At 37.0% G+C, this 22,243-nt stretch overlaps 1 long non-coding RNA gene across 2 annotated transcripts in view; it reads left to right on the forward strand.

The window, feature by feature from the left end:
* The first annotated feature begins 2,717 nt into the window (after positions 1 to 2,717).
* Positions 2,718 to 22,243, forward strand: part of LOC132148933 (uncharacterized) — a 104,069-nt gene continuing 84,543 nt past the window's right edge. For both annotated transcript variants that reach the window (XR_009434985.1, XR_009434984.1), the window contains exon 1: positions 2,718 to 2,790. This is a non-coding gene — a long non-coding RNA (uncharacterized LOC132148933). The remainder of the gene's footprint in view (positions 2,791 to 22,243) is intronic.

Here is a 22,243-nt window from a genome sequence, read left to right on the forward strand (position 1 = left end):
GGTTGTCAATCCAGATCCTGTTAATAAGAAATCAGAATATTAATGATAATGTAACTTATTCTTAATGTGTGATGATTAATAACTCACTCAGAATATATAAAGATTATATTCAGATTATATACAGACTGCAGCAGTGGCCTTAAACTATTTATACACTTAGACCATGCTTAAAATGTCTTTGTAGATAACACAGTATCAAACAAATGATACTAGACCTCAGTTTTCTGAGAATGAACTTCACTTTTCTGAGCCATTTTGCAATTACGTTAAGTTCACACAAGTGTAGTTCATCACACACAAATGTGCCTCTCCTATGATATTTATGCATTAAGAGAGACTTAGTAAGTGTCCACACACTTTACAGGCCCTCTGCATACACCATACTGTTGAAAAGTCAAAGGTCAGGTAGATTTAAAAATAAAAAAAGAAAGAAAAATTATGTTATTGACAAAATACATTAATTTGATAAAAATATATTAAATATCTCCTCTATTATGTAATATATCAATGTATGCAAATATATAAAATGTTCTCACAATTTATGATAACTCTTTTTTTTTTATTCCTTGTGATGCAAATCTGTATTTTCAGCATCATTCCTCCAGTCTTCAGTGTCACATGATCCTTCAGAGATCATTCTGATATGCTTAACTGATGTAGAAACATTTCTTATTATTATCAATGTTGAAAACATGTGCTGCTTAAACCATTGTGTGTTTTTTTTTCAGAATTCTTAAATGAATAAAAGTTCAAGTTAAACTGGACTGAAAAATGACTTACTTAGAGATTCATGGCAAATATTCTTCATGTATCTCATGCTTGGAGGAAATCAGGGACAAGGCAAGAGGATCCAAATGCAGATAAGTTTATTGAAGGAACTAACAGGAACCAGGACGACTGAAACCGTGAACAGGAGCGAACCAAACACAAAACAGCCATAAAAAGAACAAGACTAAGACCAGGGAAAACACAGGTTTAAAAACACGGGTTAACACTGGGGCTCAATGAGTTTGATATAGAAACTCATTGTCTGATATAGGAACTAACAGGGAAAGGGGCGTGGTCACTTAGTTTTCATGGAGACAAACAGGGGTAACCAAGAAAACAAACAAGGCAAGGCAAACAGGGACAGGAACTGAACAAAGGAAGTGAACATGGAAACATTAGGAACAAAGCCACATTACAAAGCAAGAGTTCTAAACACAAGATGGGAACACAAGACTGGGATCGTGACATTGTACATATTGTTTTGCTTTTTTACATCATTATATCTTTTCTTATTGTTTTGCTTTTTTACATCATTATATCTTGTCTTATTAGTCAGTATTAAAATCAGTGGATTTCATTAGTGTCCTCTTATTTTAAGGACACACAGATAATATGAAAATGGAATTCGTACAACATTGTAAAGCATAATCTTACTAATTTCCAAAATGCACACTTACTTGTCATAAACCACAGAGATAAAACACAGAGAAATATTACACATTCACAACCTCTTTGTAAGGTAAAGAGTAAAGAGAAGAATTTTCCCTGACATGTACATGCATTTGTTGTTTAATGACCAGCTCTCTGCAGTTGACACTCATAACCATGGACACAACCTACAGTTTTATTGATCTGTACTCATGTGAGAGGTGAGGAGGGAAGCAAGAGAGATCTGCAGGTGATGATAAAAACACAGCCTGGCTCGCATTATTTGCACTTCACAAAAATACAGGTACAAGTTTCAAGTTTAGTTTATTTATATAGCACCATTAAAACAGTGACAGCTGATCAATGTGCCTTAAAACATCAACTAAGAGAAACAAAAGAGTAAGAACTAAGGTAAAAAGATAAATTAGAAACCTGCGGAACTCAAGTGTAATTAAAACATCAAAGGACATTAAAAGCAATGGGAAATGTTTTAAGCAAAGATGTAAAGATCTGTAATGTGGGAGCAGATCTGGCAGACTGCTTCAGAGCTTAGGGCCTGCAACAGCAAAGGCACGGTCTGCTGTTTGTTTCAACTTAACTCTGGAAAGATTAAGAAGTCTATTTTTTCTTTAAATGCAATAGTTTATTTAAGTTTAAGACAAAATATAACAATAAGAATGTGATACATCAGGTTTTTATGGGACATATAGTATGAAATTATGAGGGTATGGTGTAAAACACCTTATTCAGAGACCCAGACTGAGCCAAAGTATGTAATTTGGTGTGGATGTTATTTATGCGGTCAAAAAGTGAGATGAAATTCTGATAGCTTGTAATGTAAATAAATGATCGCTGTAAAAATGCATATTAGTTGTCACTCTGTATCTACCGATCATATAAATGGCATTTAAATGCTTAGTTTTATTACCAAAGTTCTGTAGTTTATGTAATTATGTAATGCAGTGCAATACAATAGAGAGCTGTACAGATAAATGGTCCTCAGAATCCGATTGTATCATATTGGATATTTGATTAAGTCTGAATAATCAAGATCAGCTCCTTCTGTGAATGTCCAGTAAATGTTGCTGCTTTTGTGGACAATAGGGAGTGAAAACGCAAACATGTATTTTTTTTTGTATGTATGGATTTATTTATTTATTTGTAAACCCTTTCTGTGACACTTAATGTAGGCCTAAATGTCTGCTGTAAAAAACAAGGATGTTGAGGGCGTGTTGCCCCCTCGTGTTGGGATTTTTGTCCCAAACTGGTGAAAAGCTGTGTTATTCTGCCCCCTACCGGTAGAAACGGAACACAGCCCATTACCTCAACAACACTAGAGCGTGAAAGCACGTCTCTGCTGCTGAGAATCAGAAGGTAAAGCAGAACAAACACAAGATATGGTTTGACTACACACATGGAGTTCAAATAATGCTATATGAAGAACATTAAACAATGAATTTGACGATATCTTCGCGTCAAGTTTCACTAGAAATCGTAGCGTGTTTGTAAGCTAGGGATATGTGATGAAATGGTTTCGAATAGTGCACACAGAGAACAAGGATATATATAAGTGGTAAATGCTTCAGATTTCCAGAAACTCCTGGAATGAATTATTTCATGATGGAGATGAAGCCCAGGCCGGCTAACGTTGAGTTATCTAGTCTGTCTGCTGGGGAAATAAAAATCGATACCCCATCATCGAGGCAGAGGAATGTAATCCTGCCCAGAGCATCTGCCTGTCAGATGTGTCCATAGAAGCGTTCACACCGTGAAATAGAAAACCCCGTCTGTCCGTCCACTGTGGCCTGTTTTATTGACCGCTGAGAGTGAGCGAGAGCTCGGCTGCAGCGCCTCCTCTCGCCGACAGATGGCGCTTGGGAGTAATGTGAGATTAAATCTGAGGCCTCTCGGTGAAATGTAGCGATTTCTGTTCCTCGCGAATGTTTAAAATGTATTAAAAGATAGTTTTGTTGAAGGGGTGTAAAAAGAGCAACTGTTTTCAAGTGTAGGAGAAGCGTTTTTAACACCGGCCGTTAATTTACACAACATTTCCCGAAATCATTTATAATTATTAATAATTCTGGTTTGTGTACCTACAGTATTTCTAAACATTTGTCAGTGAAAGCAAAAAAATGATTCAAACTTGAGCAAGACCTAAAATATACACTCGTGCTTACATATGTTCATGTTTTTATATTATTTGTCGATTTAATGTGAAATTAAAATGCAACAAAATGTAGCAATTACATGTCAGTGGTGTCTGATGCACCCAAAGATAATACATTTGATATATATATATATATATATATATATATATATATATATATATATATATATATATATATATATATTGAACACACTATAATCGATGGACAATAGTTAAATAATCGATCTCTATAATTTAATAACATCTATAATTCGGATAAACTTTCAGTTTATGAATTAAATGAAATATTTATTAGAATTTTATGCATGTTTGGACCTTAAAGTCAAAAATATTTCTTAAGAAGTGCCATTAAGGGGAATACTTGATTATTATTATTATTATTATTATATTTTTTTGATTCTTAATGTTGTCAAATATATTATGCAAATATACAAATTTGGGATTTTGATATGCCTAGATGGAGTAAGTCTAAATCATTATTATTATTATTATTATTTAAATTTTTTTGTAAAGTTGCAAGGTTTTTCCCCAGGCACAAGGAAAGCATTTTAATTCTGAATGGCTACACCACTTTTTTTTTTTTTTGAGTTATTAAATTAAATATTCACTGAAATTAGTAAACGATTTCCAAAATATACAGAGCAACATGGACACACATGGCATTTTAAAGAAGTATTCTAAAGTAGATTGTCCTTTATTGTCCCAGACATCCTTATTTCTCATCAACATTAGAGCCTTAAATCTTGATTATTAATGATAAAACATATAGATATGCAGAAGTGAATATTTCACTAAATATTTATTGCCTAGAATTTATGACAGAAATATACAATTGAATTCGAATAGAACAAGCATGGCTTTGTCCTTGTGTATTTACTTGCGAATGAGGAATTTAAAAGGAATCAGATTTAATTGTTCTTTAATATAAATATGTCCTACCACATTCATTAATGCTCTCATATGTTTTTTTTTAAACAGGTAGATAGGCTATGTTATTGTATCTATAGATGAAAGGAAATCTATGTGTTCGCAGCAGAGGGCGTCCTGACTGGGATTCCTAGATGTCTCCTCTCCTCTCCTCCGATGAAGATAGCAGAAGTGTTCCCAGACACTGTAACAGATCCGTGACCTGAGAGACCCATGTGTGGAAGGGCTTGGGATAAGTGCGGCACAGAGGGAAGCAGCGTTCCTCTGCTCCACCGAGCCTTTCATCTCAATCTAAACCATCCTCTTCATAACTTTCTTCTCTTCTCCACCTCGTCCTCTTGACAATATCTTCTTCTCTTTCGCTTTATTTCTGCCCCCTCACCTCTCGCTCTTCCTCCCGTTCTCCCGCTGAGAGCCGAGGTGTATTATATCCGTAGCCCATGTGTGCTGAAGCCTTTAACATTCTTTCTCCTGCAGAATGAACTGCATGTTGTACTTATTTCAGATGCGTCGGCTGAATCAGTCGGCTTTGTCCCAATACTGTTTTGATGCTGTGTTGATGTGGCAGGACACTGAATCACGCAGACAGTTCCTTTAGATCTGATTATGATTGATCAGTTGAGCTCAGAGGAACATGTAGATGGTGGCGGAGATCAAAATCTGTGTCTTTATATTTTACAGCCTGTTCTTGTTGATTGAGTTAGATTATACAGTGACTGGTTTGATGCTGATAGAGAAAACACACAAAGATAAAATCGCAAATATAATAAAATATAATAATAATAATAAAATCAAACAATCAGTTGGATTGATTTAAAACATCCGAGATAGCTTTGGTCAGTATTTTCTTTCTCAATTTGAGTGAAAAACATCTTTAAAAATATATTTAATTTGAGCAAATCTTTGCAAGATTTAAGACTTTAAGAGAAAAGTTGTAGTGTAAATACGATGTAGTGAGTAGTTATATCTTGTTTTTAGGATGTTTAGATAATTGTACTGAAAAAAAAACAAAAACCAAAAGATTGGTTTCCAGAGAATATAGCTTCAATGCTTTATTTATTTTTTATTATTTAAACTTCAATGACAAATTTTTTTATTGCTCTCACTAGAAATCTTATCAAATGTAAAGAGTCTATATGAATATCCTAAATATGTTTTTAGGATATTTATATTTATGCTTTCTGTAAAACAATAGAAAAATACTGATAATTTGCTGTGTTGAAGCAGTGGTTTTCAGAGAATATATCTTTAATTAAGATGATTTTTAATACCACATTGGCCGATTGCTTTTTAGTCTTAAAACAAATCTAAAGAATATAAGCAGTATTTTTCTTTCTTTTTTCTTGATTATATTGCAATATTGATGTTGTCAGTTTAGATTCAGAAAATGTGTTTACTTTACTTGAAGAAATGTTGGAAACCAATTGCACATATTTCCTTAGTCTCCACGTACTTAAATGCAACATTAAAACCATGTTGAGAATAATAGTTTTTGGCCATTATATCTGCAGTACAAAATATAACAAAGTAAAATAACACGAATGAATACGGTAATCTTACTAGGAAATATTAAGTAACATTAATAAACATTCTACAGCAAAATAAACTGATCTTGATATGTATTACTTAATTTACTCTTGAAGTGGCTTTTTTTATATTAAGCTGATTACTTACTTCACTTCAATTAGGTCTTTATGTTTGCTTGGCAGAAATAAATCAATCTGTTTCCAGGCGTTTTTTAATTATTCTGAACCTGCTGGAGTTTACAGCGAACACAAAGACAGTGCTTGGGATGCGTTCACGGTCAGGTCAAGCCAAGCCTTCCCTGAAACACACGTCGAAGTCAGAGGTCGCTCAAAACGAGGGCGCAGAAGAGAAAAAGGAGGGACAGAAGATGATCAAACGGAGAAAGGAAGAGCTTAGATAGTGACCTCTGGCCCCACGTCTTCCTTTTCTCTTTCATTCTCTTATTCGCTCCCTATGTTTCTTTTCTCATTCTTCTCACTTACTCTTTGTCTCCAGCGTTGATCTGACCACAGGCTGTGACCTCGGTGACCTTTCCAGGGGTCAGCTGGCGGCCATGGCGACAGAGGGGTCAGTCTGCGGCCTTGGTTCATCTCTGGGTCAACATCAGGTCAGATTTTGGTCAACATCAGTGGTGTGTTCAAGACCCTGAAGCCACGAAGATGGCTCGTGAGATTATACTAGTTGTCTCATATTTCTCAACTATAGGTTGATTGGATTTGAGATGATTTGTGTGCTTTTGTGTTTGTTAGTTTTTTGTTGTTGATTCAAAATTCAAATTTATGTGCAAGGTGCAGTTGGAAAGCCTGAAAAAGCTGTCTTCTAAAGAAAAGAATGATTGTTTCTATTATAAGTATTTAAATTGCTAGCAAGTAGGTTGTCAGTTACAGGGCTTCTCCCCAAAAGCAGCAGTAGCAGGTCGACGATGTTGCCTAGTTTCCACTATTATAATACACGTCTGCCCTCACCGTGACCTGAAACCTGGGGTCATTTAGCAGTCATCGGAGTGTGTTCAGAAAAGCTCCAGATGATTCAGCGAGGTTTTAAACACTGGGAGTTTGGTGTGTCTTCATCGGTCACTCTGTGGTCCGCATCATGCGGCAAAAGCCAAAGGTTTGGTAACATTTATAAGATGTAATGACTTGACCCAAATTATTACTGTTGACCCCTATGTGATGCACAGAAGCACTCATGTGAATGTTTCACACAGCACAACAATTGTAGGGCTACCTTTAAATATACACTTCTTGAATGTGCATGCAGCTCCTCTTACAATTAAATGACAAAGACGGTTACTGGCATCAAATGATAGTCGTGTGGTAGTCGTAAAATAATATGTCAGAGAATCAGTGTTAAACTTCAAACTCTAATCTTCGCTAACCTTCGTGCTCTAGTCTTCAAGAAGCGGCTCGTCCTTTAGGGTTTCGTTTGGGAATGCATACCATTCTCTCGTTTGAAATTTTTAGTTTTTTTTTTCATTGTTAGACTTCATTGAATAAATACAGACTGAAATATTCAATATTTAATTTTAAATGCACCTGCTTCTATTTTAAATAATACATTTGTTAAATAATAATTTATTAATGTTCTGGGATGCACCATTATATTTATTATTATAAATTGGTATCATTTTGGTTCTCTGATCGTAAGTCTCATTTATCAGTGTTGGTCTATATATATTTTATATATGTGTGTGTGTGTATATATATATATATATATATATATATATATATATATATATATTATAAATTGGATTAATTTTGAATGTACCTATTTTTCCATTGATGTGTAAAGATTGACTGTATATTACATTTTAAAAGTACAAATGACTTTAAAAAAAAAGTTCATATGAAAAAGTAATCATTTAAAAAAAAAAAAATTAACTGTACACTGATAACTGTAATATTTACCAAATCTTTAAATGATCATCTTTGATCATATTTTGGTACTTAAATTAACCTGTAGTATTTAAAACGATTGATTTTTAGTGTTTAATTTAGCAAAATAAATTAAAAAGAATTTTAATTAGACTCGTTGATTTTATTAATTGTTATTTTATGAATTATTGGCCTATGGGTATTGGGCGGGATTTTAATATTGTGCATCCCTAGATTTGTTGGTATGTTGTAATGCCAGCCATACACTTCCAGTGTAAGTTATGCTTGATTTTGGGTTTGATTCTTTGGATACTTTTAGAAATACCATTACGCTGTTTTCACCCCATAGCTCCCACTGCATACTTCAGAATTTTCACACACTTCGATTAATATTCATGTGACCTCAAATTCACCCGGGACGCGACGCGGGTCGTCTGGCGGTCAGTGCCATAGGGTGCTTCTTTCCCCTAAAAGCCCTACAATGTCTCTAAAAAAAAAAACCACATACAAGTGGTGATCAGTTAGTCTGATCATTCAGATGAGCAGGCTGTGTGTATTTGTCCTCCGTCTGACCTGCATGTCACCAGGTTCACCACGTGGTCAGATTCAGGGGTCATCTGACGGTCGAAGTCCTGTGTCCCTTCCAAGCCACCGTAGGGTGTTTGAGGCATCCATGTCGTCTGATTGGCTCGGTGGCAGGGCCCAAGGGCTCATCAATCCTTCCTCTAATTATTACAGATGGAAGACAGTGGTGTAAACAGGCATCATTAGGCCACAGCCGCTCGTGTCCACTTTAAACCGCCGTTATGACTTCACAGAAGCATCTGTAACTTGCTCTCCTGGGGAGCGATGTGGAAGGATGAAGTACTTTTGAGATGGTCTTCTATCAGTTAAGTGTGCAGGGTTGACAGGACCGCGCTAATTTTGTCATCCACTGCTCCATGTGATGGTCGGTCTACTGACACGAGTGACACTCGATTGGGGGAAAAAATCTTATTGTGAAAAATCTGATGAAATTCCAGTTTAAAATAAGGTTTAAAAAAATATCCAGGTTTACTTTGTTTATTTGTAAGGCTGCACAATGTGTCCAAAAATGTGTAGTTATATATTATATGGCTATAAAATAAAAATAATAAGTCTATTAATATAAATCTGTTAATAATGAGAATGATGATAATTTTAGTATTGAGATATTATATATTTATATTTTCCATTTCATTTTTTATTTATTTTTTTATTTTAATTGTGTTTGTCTTTTTAAAAAAATTAGTTATTTGGCAACTTTTTATTTATAACTCTTTTTTTTCAATGTTATTTTTTATGTTAAATGTTTAAATAATAGCTCTGCATACTAATATCAAATAAAAATGCAAACTCAAAATAAGAAGGATTACAATTTATAATAGTAATTTTTTACACTACTAATGTAAAATTACAATACTAATATTTCTGTCTGTCTTCATTTACAATTTTTTTTGATGGAAAACTCCAATCGTCTCTCTTGATAAATGCTTCTCATTTCACGAATGGGAAGATGGTGTGTGTGTGTTGCGTTCTTAAATGCACATTAAAGTGACCCAAACTCAGAGCAAAAGCAGAGATGAGTTTGTTTGAAGCAGCATTTTCTGCTTTGAGATGCTGCAAACACTGGTGGATAATGAGCTGCTCATGAACACAGCGCCGCGCTTCACTTTATAGTTGTTTAAATTAAATCGCAGCCTTTGCTATTTGATAATTGGCCTTTTTGCGATTCGATTTATTTGGGTTAATGGTGCAGCGGGTTCACATCAGTGTTGGTCCCCTTTAGAAACTGTGAACAGACAAAGGTACAGACCGAATAAGCAGTGGAACGATCTCTCTGCATGTCGATTGTGACGTATTCGTACGCAGCAGGAGAGGTCAAAAACAGAGAGCGCTGCTGCAAGGTGCTGCCGTTGCTGATGAGGTTTCATAGCATCTGTGTTTTCGTCAGGAGGAACGAAGAGGGTTCAACGGCAGGGCAATGGCAGACCCCCCATTCTCAATCACACTCGGTCCCCGAGGGCATGTGATGCTGCACGTGCGTGAGGTCTGCTAGCAAAAGTACAATGCATGAAAAAGAATGAAAAAAGTGCAATCCTTATATATAAGGAAGGGATTAAGCAGGAAAATGATGCACTATCCTCCTGTCTCATTATCCTTTTTGCATTTCACTAAGAGCATGTTGGTGACATCATAGACACACAGCGGGGTTGTTGCGAGGTCGGGAGGAAAAATGAAGCGCCTCCGTGCCAACTGATGGAATGCTCTTTCTTGTTCCTCCTCTAATGCTTTCCTTTAATTCCTCTCTTTCATGCTTGTTTCCCCGCCCATCTTCCCTGGCTTATCTCATCTCTGCATGCACCTGTGCATCTACCTTCCATCATCTCTTTTGTTTCTAAACACAGGCCTGGAGGTGTTTAAAGAGAAAGTGTGGGGCGAGATGCTGATTTGAAATCAATCATGATGCTCCGAGCATCATATTTGACACTAAACGGGTACGTCCTTACTGCGTTTACGATCTGACGTGTGGTAAAACCACTCATCTCTGAAGAACCTAATGTCCCTTCTACACTGTATACGTGGTGTAAACATTTATCAGCTATTAAAACATGTCGTTTTGTAAAATTGCAGGATGGAAGCTCATAATCTAGACATATTTTTCACATATAAACACGTCCTTGTTGGCGCTTTTTTTTTTTTTGTAGAGGCCTAAACAGTAAGATGAATGATGCATAGGCAGCACTGTGATCTCTAGAGGAATCAAGCCTCAGGACCCTTCTTGAAAGACTGACTGGACACAGGTTAAATATTTTCATCCGTAAACCCGCTGAACCTCATATTCCTTCTATTCATTAACCGAAACTCTGTAATCTGGCTTTTATTCACCCCCGAGACGTGTTTGTGAACGGGGCGTGCCGTGACTTCAAACATGCAGAGCTTAAAAGCAAGAGGAAGTTGTCCTGAGGCTGTAATGCCCGGTCCATAATTTCTGGGCCACTGGATTGACTATTTTAGGACAGTGCAAAGGGAACATTTTGTTTTGACTGCAGTGGCCCTCAATGCTAACCCTGTTCTGATTCACGCTTTGCATTTATTTCAGTGTGAGCAAAAAAAAAAAACAATCCAGTTAAGCTGCTTCAAAGAATCAAATTACAAATTAAATCAGATGAATGTCAGTAAAACCCAGATTCTTGCAGAATTAAACTCACAGTGCTTTATTTTAACAGCTCGATGACTGTGGAAGCTCAGGAGAGTTTTGGCCCCCAGTGATTGTTAATCAGAAATGAAGGCAGCACGTTAATAGCAGCGTTTGGGCTCTAGATGTCAGCGGTGTCTGGTGGACCGTTGATGAAACAAGCTCCAGTACCCGTCTAAAACTCAGTTATCCTGAAGTGAATAAAAGAGGTTTTGATTTGAAAATCAGCTTGACTTTTGTTTCAAGTAGACATTCTTTGCTCAGAGCTGTTTGATTGATCCCAACTTGATTTTAGCATGCGTTCAGTTGTCAGTGTTTGTTTTATTTGTTATGCTTGATAAAGTCATTTAGTTTTACTTACTCCCAGTCAGAGATGACACATTCAGGTAATAAAGTTCCTCTGGTTCACCAAGTGATGAAGTAAAAGAAGAGCGGGGATAATGGTGACACTCAAATGAGCCATCATTTTGGTTTTTGTTTGGCTCAAAGCTTTGAAATTTTACAGCAAATATCTTTGTCAGAAGTAATTACCTGTCAAAATACATAATTGGATAAAGTCTGATTCAGTTATATTAAAAAAGCACAACCGTTGTTGTTATACTCAGACACCAATTGAATTGGTAAGGAATTATATGATAATTGTAACCATAAATAAAAAAGTTCTATAAAGGAAAAATGTGTTATTAAATAGGCCTATAATTTTATTGGACAGCCTTTATTTATGACATGCAAGAAAGACAACAAAACACAAAAAGCTGTTGTGAACGTACATTTTAAAATTAATATTCTTCGTGTTCTTTGTAATATTGTGACATTATTACATTTATTTAGCCATATATTTATACTGGATCCTCATACCGATAGGCTTCTGTACTTGTAAAATGTGGTTTGTGGATTATGTATGTGTAAGTGACAGATCTGCCAGTGTAAATTTGGTCCACGGTACAGAGAATTATCATATTTTTGGGGGGATGTTTTTGGATTGCCTGTCATTGCATTCCACTGCGATGATCAGTGTTATGGTGGTTGTGAGGAAACGATCATGAGGTCTGATTTCTAAATTTTAGGGTAAAAGTTAAATTGTTAAATGTCAGATGTGTGGTGTAGTGGTTAGCGATAATGCTTAAGAAGATCTTCAGAGTTATAGAGCTCTTATGCAAGATTTTAGGTTTAAATTCATCCAGCATTGGGTCATTCACCTCTTCTTTTCCTGTATTTATCTCATCTGTGTTGGCCAAAAGTTAAGTTGGTTCCATTGTTGTCCTTACCTTCTTTCTCTGTGAGTGAGCAGTTGTGGGCCATTGGCTGGGGTTACAACTGATGGCTTGGTGAGCGGGCAGAACTGTGGCTGGCATAGTGACTTCACTGGGCAGGACAGCTGGGTGCTGTGCAGACATGCAGTTTATTTGGCGGAGGGATCGTAACAGCAGACTGCTGCATTGAGCCAGAACCACTTGTTCCATGTGGCAGGAGATTAGTCTGATTTGAACATAACTTGATTAATTTCTTCTCCTTGTTTTTGTAGGAATGCACAGTATGTCAGCATCATAATGGTTATTTGTTGTCATCATTATTCCATACTGTAAGTTCATTCACTACCATTCAAACATTAGTAGAGTTGGAGAGATTTTTAAAATGTTTTTGAAGAAGTCTCATGCTCACCAATGATTTATTTATTTAATTAAAAATACAGTAAAAGCAGTCGTGGCCCAATGGTTTGAGAGTCAAACTTGTAACCCAAAGGTTGTGGGTTCGAGTCTGGGTACTGGCAGGGATTGTAGGTGGGTTTTGTAGGTAACATTGCTTCTTAAAACGTTTATGATTATCAAAGATAAAAACAGTTGTACTTGGATACATTTTTCATGATTACTAGAAAGTTCATTTGAAATAATATAAATCACTAACCATATAAAAGCCTTTACTGTCACTTTTGCTCATTTTAATACATTCTTGATGAATAAAGGAATTTATATATAAAACAAAATGACGGCCCCAGATTTTTTAACTCAATTTTGGATTTTTTTTTTCAGAATCTTTTCAGTTTTAGATAATTGTTAAAATTAACTTACAAATATTATTTATCCATCTTTTGCACTGTATAATAATCTTATAACATATACTCAATTTATAGCAAACTATTTATTTAGATTTTTAGTTTGTTAAAAAGGAAAAATGCAAACAAAGGCCATGTTCACACAGCAGCAGAATACAGTTGTCAGTCCTGAATTTGAGTCGTTAATACGGTTACGTTCACACTCACTATATGGTTATTTTCAGGTGGGACAACCGCATTCTGTAACTGAACTCACAGCCGTGAATTTTTAGGACCTACTGTTAGTGTTAGAAAGTGATACGACTTTCAGTTTTATGGATGTCTTATCTTTGATATTACTTTGGTCACTGATGTAACTCGCCAGGAATACGGGCTTGACCCCCGTTCACACAGACCGTATTCGTGAAAGCGTGATATTTCGAGACTCACACCTGTAAGTAAATGCGGTTGTCAATCCCAAAAACTGACCGTGTGAACGTAGCCAAAGTGTTATTGATTTATAATATGTGCAATTATTCATCATTCTGCGATTATGCTTCATGCTTTGTTGGAAACTTGTCTATTTTTTATGTTCTTGGTTGATGATTTCTTTGCATTGTGCAAGGACTGTTTAATGTGTAGGCCTGTAGTTTCACTGGCCTTTGACTCTGACCAATGACATCATAAAGATGATGCAACATGAACCAATCAGAATGTAGGACTTTGAGCAAAAACCACTGAATAGTCATCCATCCATCCATGTATGCTAGCTGTGTTTGTTATCAGACACATCAAGTGAAATTACGGGCTGAAAAACGTCCTCATTTCCTTCGCCCTTTGCTTTCCACCCGCAAGAACACAGCAAGTTCTTCATTAGGAGAGGAAATCATTCCCCCATCTCTCACACACTCCCAATCTGCAAATGTCACCGGGGTGTGGGCATGTGTGTGTATGTGTTAAGATGCCAGATGGATGGTGGCATGAGACACTATTTCATGTTTGACTGTGCCTTGTGTCGCAGGGAGGAGTGTGTGTGTGTGTGTGTGTGTGTGTGTGTGTGGTAGGAATGGCTGTGCACAGCGAGAGATTAATTCTGCTAAATTAATTGGGCTGAGATTGAAAATGAGAGAGCAAGCAGGTTGCAGATGAGCACACACACATGCAAACCTCCTGCCTGTGACACACACACTCTTATTTGCCATACACCCCTGTTTGTTTGCAATGTGTGTGTTTTTGTGTGGTAGCGAGTGTGTTTTAGAGTGAGTGTGCACATGCACACAATGTATACACACTCGCACAAGCTGCAGCACTGAGATATGCCGTCAAACACACCCACAAACACCCCAGTGTGTGCGGGGACTCAGAGCGGTGATTTTGAGACGAACGGCTCCCATAAATCTCCTTCCATACAGGAGCTGAGTCTGCACAGGGACGAGAAAGAGAACATTACCATCTGGAGAAAGAGAGAGGGAGAAAAGCAGAGAAGGTATAGTTTATATCAGCCGTCAGTAAAGTCTCACCGGCCATGTTCACACCACAGAGCTGTTCCTCTTCTGAGTGCGTAATCCCGTTCTGTTCACACCGCTAGGGAAAATCCATTTTTATCTTAAAGGAATTCAGCACAAGTTCAGTACAAGTTCTGCATCTGTGGCATGTTGTTAATAAGCACAAAATCTATTTTGACTTGTCCCTACTTTTTATTAAAGGAACAATCTGGGATACAGGAAGACACTTAGAATGGGAGTGAATGAGGCCAGTCTGTAAATTTGTCCAGTCCGTAAAAAAAAAAGATATATCTGATTTTACAAATTTGTTTCCATAATGCAATGCCATAAACATTCAAATCCTAAAATTACAGTTTGGAACTAATACGCAAGTTTTAACAGAAGATTGCAAATTTCTGCTTAAATCATATTATTAAAAAAATGCATTTCTATGCAAATTTGGGATATCGTATGAAAACTCCAAGATGCACATACATTATTAAAACGTGCATTCAAAAAAAATGAAGAAAACATGCATTTAAACACATTAACAGAATTATTTTTTTTCAGATGCACAGTTGATTAAGGCCTTTCCAGATGCTTTTTTATTACTGATTTATTCCTCTGTCCTAAAACTGATCGTGCAGACCAAACTGTAAGGCCTAGAGACTTTAAACTAGGCCAGATGGTACAGATCAATTTGGGGAGAGACTTGGAAAGACACACCCCGGTCAGCCAACCGGGCGCTACAGCGATCTAAACCACATAAACACTCTACACCATTTGACTCAGGTGTGTCATTGAAATCTTTAGCTAAAGACAAAAAAAAGGCTATCTCCGATTTCATTTCTGTGAGGAATATTTTCCTGTGGTTTTTAAATTTTTCATACAAAACTAAAAAGGTGGGGTGGGGGGTCCTTGAAATTTGTAGGTGTATAAATGTTACAGATTCCTTTTAAAATGAGTTCTATGAGCGGATATGTGTGGGTTTATAGGTTTTGGCCATAAAATGACCTCAATAGTCTAAAGCGTTATTAGTACTCCAAAGCGTTATTACTCAAACAATGAAACCTGTCTAATGTGTCTCTTGTGCTAGATCCCACTGTTTCAAAGGCTCATAAACTGACCACATCATGATTCATTTTAAATCTACTGTACTGATGTCAACAGGTTTCTAGAGATAAAGTGAAGTGTCGTAAACCTTTTTATTTTAGTGTGAAAACCTCTGTTTGTGTGAGGTCTTTGCTAATACAGCATCAAAGGTTTGTGTTGAACAAAAGAAAGGCAGAGGTGGTTCAGTCTGCACAACTCTTCGAATCGTTACAGAATTCAGCATCGCCTGATTGAGCAACTCAATTATCCTGTTAATACAGTCTCCGCCTCAAACACCGTTCCCATTACTGCAGAACACACCGCCTGTGACCACACACACACTCGCACCAACAGCTGTGGTGCAATGAAACCTCAGTCACACACACACACACACACACACACACACAGACACACATTTTGCATCTGAAGTCTATGTGTTTTTTAAAATGAACCTGTTTTTCCTTTAATTTCTAGGTAACGTGAAGGTCTACTGGCCTTTTTGGGTGATAGTGAGAACATGTTGGGGTTTCTGGTGCATGAAAGCTTAGTTGCTTTGGTGTGGATCTCTGGCCCAATGAAAACAAATCAAATGTAAAGTGTGTGACAGATTAATGTGTGTCTCATATCCAGCCTGACTGAACATAGCTCATCATTACTGTCAACACAGAGAGAGAGAGAGGGGTGGGGGTAATTAAGTGAACAAATCAGTGGGAAAGGCAAACAGACTCAAATGTTTGAAGTGAAGGGTTAGATGAACTTGACAGTATAGGTGAAGAGTAAGAAGAAGCATCTAAATGACCTCTTATGTAAGAAGATCTGATTTCAGATTGGCATTCTGTCTTCGGGCTTCAAACTAAACCAAGTGCCTAAGGTTTGGCAGGTTAGCATTAGCACACATCCATGGTAGATGTTGTAACCACACCGCCTGGCTGCAAAAACCTGCAAAAACGCATTTAAAAACCTAAGGAGTTGCCATTTTTGCACTTCTTGTTCCATCGTTTCAAACTCACTGAAATGGTTTCTGTTTCAATGAGTTTAACACAAGCTCAAGATATTTACATTTTGTATTCCATGACATACAGAAGTAATACCCCAATCTTGTTTCGGGTATTAAAAAGGCGGTTGCTAACAAGTGGTTAAATGGAAGAACAGAAGCTTTCAGGGGACGTTAAACATCATTACAAAGAACAGAAATACGAGCCTGTCCTCCAACAAAAAACGACCATATAGGTCGTTTGTGCAAGCATTTATTATGACTTATATTTACGTCTTAAAGTTAAGCGCCCTCTAGCGGGCGTAAAAATAATGACAGTATCGCGTTGCGTCTGTCGTCATGAATTGACGTATAACATATAATTTCCAGGCAAAACAAGTATAGGTCTCTGCAGGAAAGTAATGGGAGTTACCAGATCAGGGTGTTTTTACACTATGATAGCTGATTGGTTGACGTCATAGTGACGTTAGGTTTAGGGGTGGGGTTGGGTAAGGGGGATCATTCAGATTGCATGGTCTAGAAACACCCAGCAGTTTGAGAACACCCACAAGGTGATAAACGCCCACTTTTGCTCTGCAGAGACCTAAGTCTCAATCAAAACGCACGTTTATTTAAATACAATGTGTGGGCGTTTTACACCGATCTCACAGTATTTCCTACATATTTTACTAGGTGGCTTATTCGTTCGAATGACCACACCTAACCCCACCCCTAAACCTAACCCTCACAGAAATCATGCTAAATTATGATTTATTGAGCATATACATTTTCGTGCACATCCGTTCCCTGGGATCGAACCCATGATAGCATGATTACATATCAAGGTATAACACAATAATCTACTAACTGAGCTACACGAAACGCAAACCAGAGGGCAAATAAAAGAGTACAAAACATTAATATGAAAACGACCTTTTGCCGATAGGGGCGCAATTGTAGTATATGCTCTGATGGGTCATATTTCAGGGATTTGGACAAACGACCTATACAAGCGTATTGGTTGGAGGACAGGTTGGAGCCAGAAATACACATCTGCTCACTAATATGCTTTTATGATATTCACACATCTGTCAGTGTAGTTTGGCCTAAGTCGTCTTCTTCACAAAAAAAATCTTTTTTTGTGGCCACTGTATGTTGTTTTGGATGAAGTGGATGTTTCCACTAAATGGCCTTCATCACACAAGATAAATCAGTCCTCTTTCAGTCTATTATGTTATTAGTAGTCAGCAGTTGTTGACCTCGAAGCTCTTGCGGCACTATGGGGGAAAAAAAGAAAATTTCTCTTAACATCAGCACTTATTTGCTCTCACTACTTTTGTGCGTTTCTGGCAGCCACTTGTGTAGACCGTCCTGTCTGTGTATCCATTTGTGACAGACTCATGTGGGCCAGACAGTGGAAAGAGAAAGCAAGGGGGATGAAACGAAAGACTGACAGACAGTCAGTCCGACAGAGAGCCAGTCTTTCCTGTGAGAGCATCTGAACATCCAGCGCCAAAGCTAATGAGTGGTAAACAGCAATAAACAGGAAACTATGGAGAGAGTGTCTTAAATCTACTTGCAGTGGAGTGTATTAAATGAGTGTGTGTGCATGTGGTTGGGTTTGAGTGCATATGTTTGTTTATTATTGAATAAGGAGAATGAGGACTCTGGGCAGTAGGGAGCCTCTCCTAAGTGTACTTGGAGCCAGGCAAAGGTAATTAAGACTCAAATTAGGGCTGTTTGCTGAAGAGCTTTACATATTGCACGTGTTGTTTCATGGTGCATGTGCTACTGCTTTGTTACAGCCAGTGAGGTGTCTGCAGTATTCTTTTTTTCTTCCTTTTTTGTATTTTTTTTGTTTTAGCCATAGTTTGACACATTTAAATGTAATATTTCATCTGATTACACAACTCTCTGGAATATTTGATTATGATTCGCCAGTCGGTCAGATATTTCCTAATATTCACTGTTGTCCATGGCAGTGCTGTATATTTTTTAATTCATCAAAAGTATATTGTAATCAAGATTTTTTCACATTTAGTTATCAGCATAACACATATTTTTTATCTTATCGTTGATTAAATAAACAAATTGTAATAAAATACTGTATTACATCATATTCAATAATTATATATTTTTCAACAGTTTTTTTACTGCAGTTTTACTGTGTGTGTGCGTGTGTGTATATATTTATAGTAAAACTGACAAGAAATCATAATTGTATATGACATGACATGACATACAAATGCATATTTATATGTATGTATTTATATTCGTTCCTCGTTTTCATCTGCGGTGTGTTGTACTAAAAAAAATAAAATAAAATAAAAATCCCTTTTGATTGTCATCATGATGCAAATTTTAAGTCTCGTTATCACTGATCAGTTAAATATAAAAACTTTTTCAACATTTTGTTGATGAGTTTAACACTGGGTAAGTGCGAAAATGCGTAGAAAGTTTTGTGAAATGAACTGCTGTAGCTTTAACACGAGGTTTCCAATTCTGCTCCTGGAGGGCCAATGTCCTGTAGAGTTACGCTTCAACACACAAGTCTCTAGTGAGTCTGACGACCTTGATTAGCCAGTTCAGTGGTGTTTAATTAATTGGAGCTAAACTGTGCAGGACTGTGGTCTTCCAGAAATGGGTTTGGACACCCCTGGTTGAACACAAAAGCCACATACTTAGCTATACAGCTGAATAGAACAGATATTTAAAGATTTGACAACTGAGAAGAATCTCATTATTGTAAGTCTCCAAGGCTAAGCCCTTAGAGCAGTTTGCCCTCTCTGGCCTTCAACCAAAAGGGGTGGGGGACCAGAAACAACATCCTTGTGAGTTTTATGATCTGGGAATATCAGAGGAACCCCGCTGCGGAGCTGCAGGTGAGAAGAGAGGAAGAGTGGCAGGGTTCCAGAGCTGTACGAATATAAGCGACGATCCACATGTCAGGGATGCACACATCAAGCCAAAAATCGACGGGAAATGGCCCTGTGACGTTACTGACGACCCTGAGTACTGACCTCTTTGAAAGGGCGTTTCATAGGCGCAGGAGGTAATGGGGAGACGTGTGAAGTCAAGGCAACAAATCCAAAGGAGCCGCTGTGCTCAGGAGGCCATTATGTCTCTGTCAGGGAATTCCTGCAAGCTTGTGGCCCAATGCCTGAATGTCGGCTTCAGTCACCGGAGCGATCTGTCTGCGTGTCCCACAGCAGGGGATGATGGGACGAGCTGCAGGAAACCAGCCAGGCCTTGAGGGAGGGGTGGAAAATCTTGAGCTCTCACTCTGGCATCTTGAGAAAATTAATTTCTGCACCTTGGACTAAATTATGGAGTCGGATGGCCCTTGAGAATCTTTAAGGGGCATTGGTTTATGTGTGTGTGTCGTGATGTCAGTCAGCTGGTATCCTGCTGCATGGACTTCCTGTCTGTCTTCGGGGTTTGTGCTGTTTCCTCTAGGTTAGGAACGCCAGTTTCCTCACACGTTTTCCAGCAGAGTTTCCAATTCAAACACACATGCACATTTACTTACTGTATCTAAATGAGGACAAACCAAACTGCTGCTGAACATGTTGTTTTTATGTTAAGCTGAAGGGAATTGTTACAGACTAAAGGTCTGTTAATGTCAATACAAATGTTTGGGGTGATAAACTTTTGGTAACAGTTTATTTTAGGGCCAATTTTCGCTGTTAATTAGTTGCTTATTAGCCTGCATATTAACTGTTTATTATTACTTATAAAGCACATATGACTTATTTACTATGACTTTTGCCTCCATAAACTCCCTATTTCCTGTTTATTAATAGTTAGTAAGGTAAGTCTAGGTATGGAAACGATCTAAAATATATTCATGCAGAATAAGGCATTAATATGTAACTCTGGACCACAAAACCAGTCTTAGATGTCATTTTTTTAATTGAGATTTATACATCCTCTGACAGTTTAATGAATAAGCTTTTCATTGATGTATGGTTTATTAGAATCGGATAATATTTGGCCGAGGTACAACTATTTGAAAATCTGGAATCTGAGGGTGCAAAAAAAATCACCTTTGAAGTTATATTTACGGTAGGAAATTTACTAAATATCTTCATGGAACATGAGCTTTACTTAATATCCTAATGAGTTTTGGCATAAAAGAAAAATCTATAATTTTGACCCATACAATGTTTTGTTGGCTATTGCTAAAAATATACCCCAGCGACTTAAGGTTTTGTGCTCCAGGGTCACATATATGATTTATAAGTAATAAAAATACAGCCAATGTGCTAGCAATTTGCATGCTAATAAGCAACTCTTACGTGTTAACTTTTCTTTTTTGTTCAACAGAAGAAAGAAAGTCATACAGGTTTGAAACAGTTTGAGGGTGAGCAAGAATTTTCTTGCTCACAATCAAACAGAGGGTGATGACAGAATTTTCCTTTTTGGGTGAACTATCCCTCTAAGGCCTGTTCACACCAACACTAATATTTGGTACAAAATTTGTCAGTTTTCCTATTCATTTACATTGCATTTTTAGAATTTAAAAAAAAAAAATCCATGTATAATTTTTGTCTTTGAGCATGTTTCCAAATCAGCATTTTGTCAGATGGGGACATTTTTCAATTTTTTGTCCGATGGGGAATTTTTTTTTAAGTAAAACCATACACACGCTCTTGCTAACACATTAGATTCACACATTTAGAGTCAGATGCTCACATACAACAAGATACGTTCATTATTTCATCAATTTATCAAGCATTAAATCAACCCAAACCTGCTAATGTTATAGTTAAAACAAATAAACAAACCAATAAATGGAAAATGTCCCAAAAAAAGTTAAAATGTCTGTAATTGGAAATAAACCGATAACGGCAACACTTACAGCTAGGATTTTTTTTTTTTGTACAGGATGTTCTTTCTTATTATAGTGGACAGTTTGCTAAGCTCTTACTGAGTCATTAAGCGGCAGCATTAGCACATTAGCTTCCTGCGTCTGTTCAATCTGTAGCCTCTGGGTTACTGCCTCCCTGCTGGCTAACTGAAGATGCGTGTTGTCAATAAAACATGATGAGACGCTTGTCTGTAATGACAGCTCCACCACTAAATCGTTCTCATTACGTCTCATAAACTTTCCTCTCTGTTTAAATGGGTATTACATATAGCATTTATCCTAGTTGTGATGGTGCGTCTACTGTGTCACAGTGTTGTTTAGGAACAGAATGAATGTTAGCCTGTCAGGAATGTTTAAAGGTGAATGGAAAACCATGAGAGATAAAACGAAAAAGCTGATGAATTTGATGCCTTGGAAACTTATGAGTTTATGCAAGTTTTTGTTGCATTTAATAATAATAAATTAGCTATTTACTGTGCATACATTGTATATATTCAACCATGTTACATACATTCTTTCTATAAAAAGTGTTAATTTCTTAAAAAAATATATGTACCGATCTTAAACATTTGATTTTTTAAGTTTTTGTGTATGCGTATGTGTGTGTGTATCTATATGTACAGATACATATACATGATACAGACACACACATATATATATTATA

This window comes from Carassius carassius, chromosome 9 (assembly GCF_963082965.1).
Source record: "Carassius carassius chromosome 9, fCarCar2.1, whole genome shotgun sequence".
NCBI lineage: Eukaryota > Metazoa > Chordata > Actinopteri > Cypriniformes > Cyprinidae > Carassius > Carassius carassius.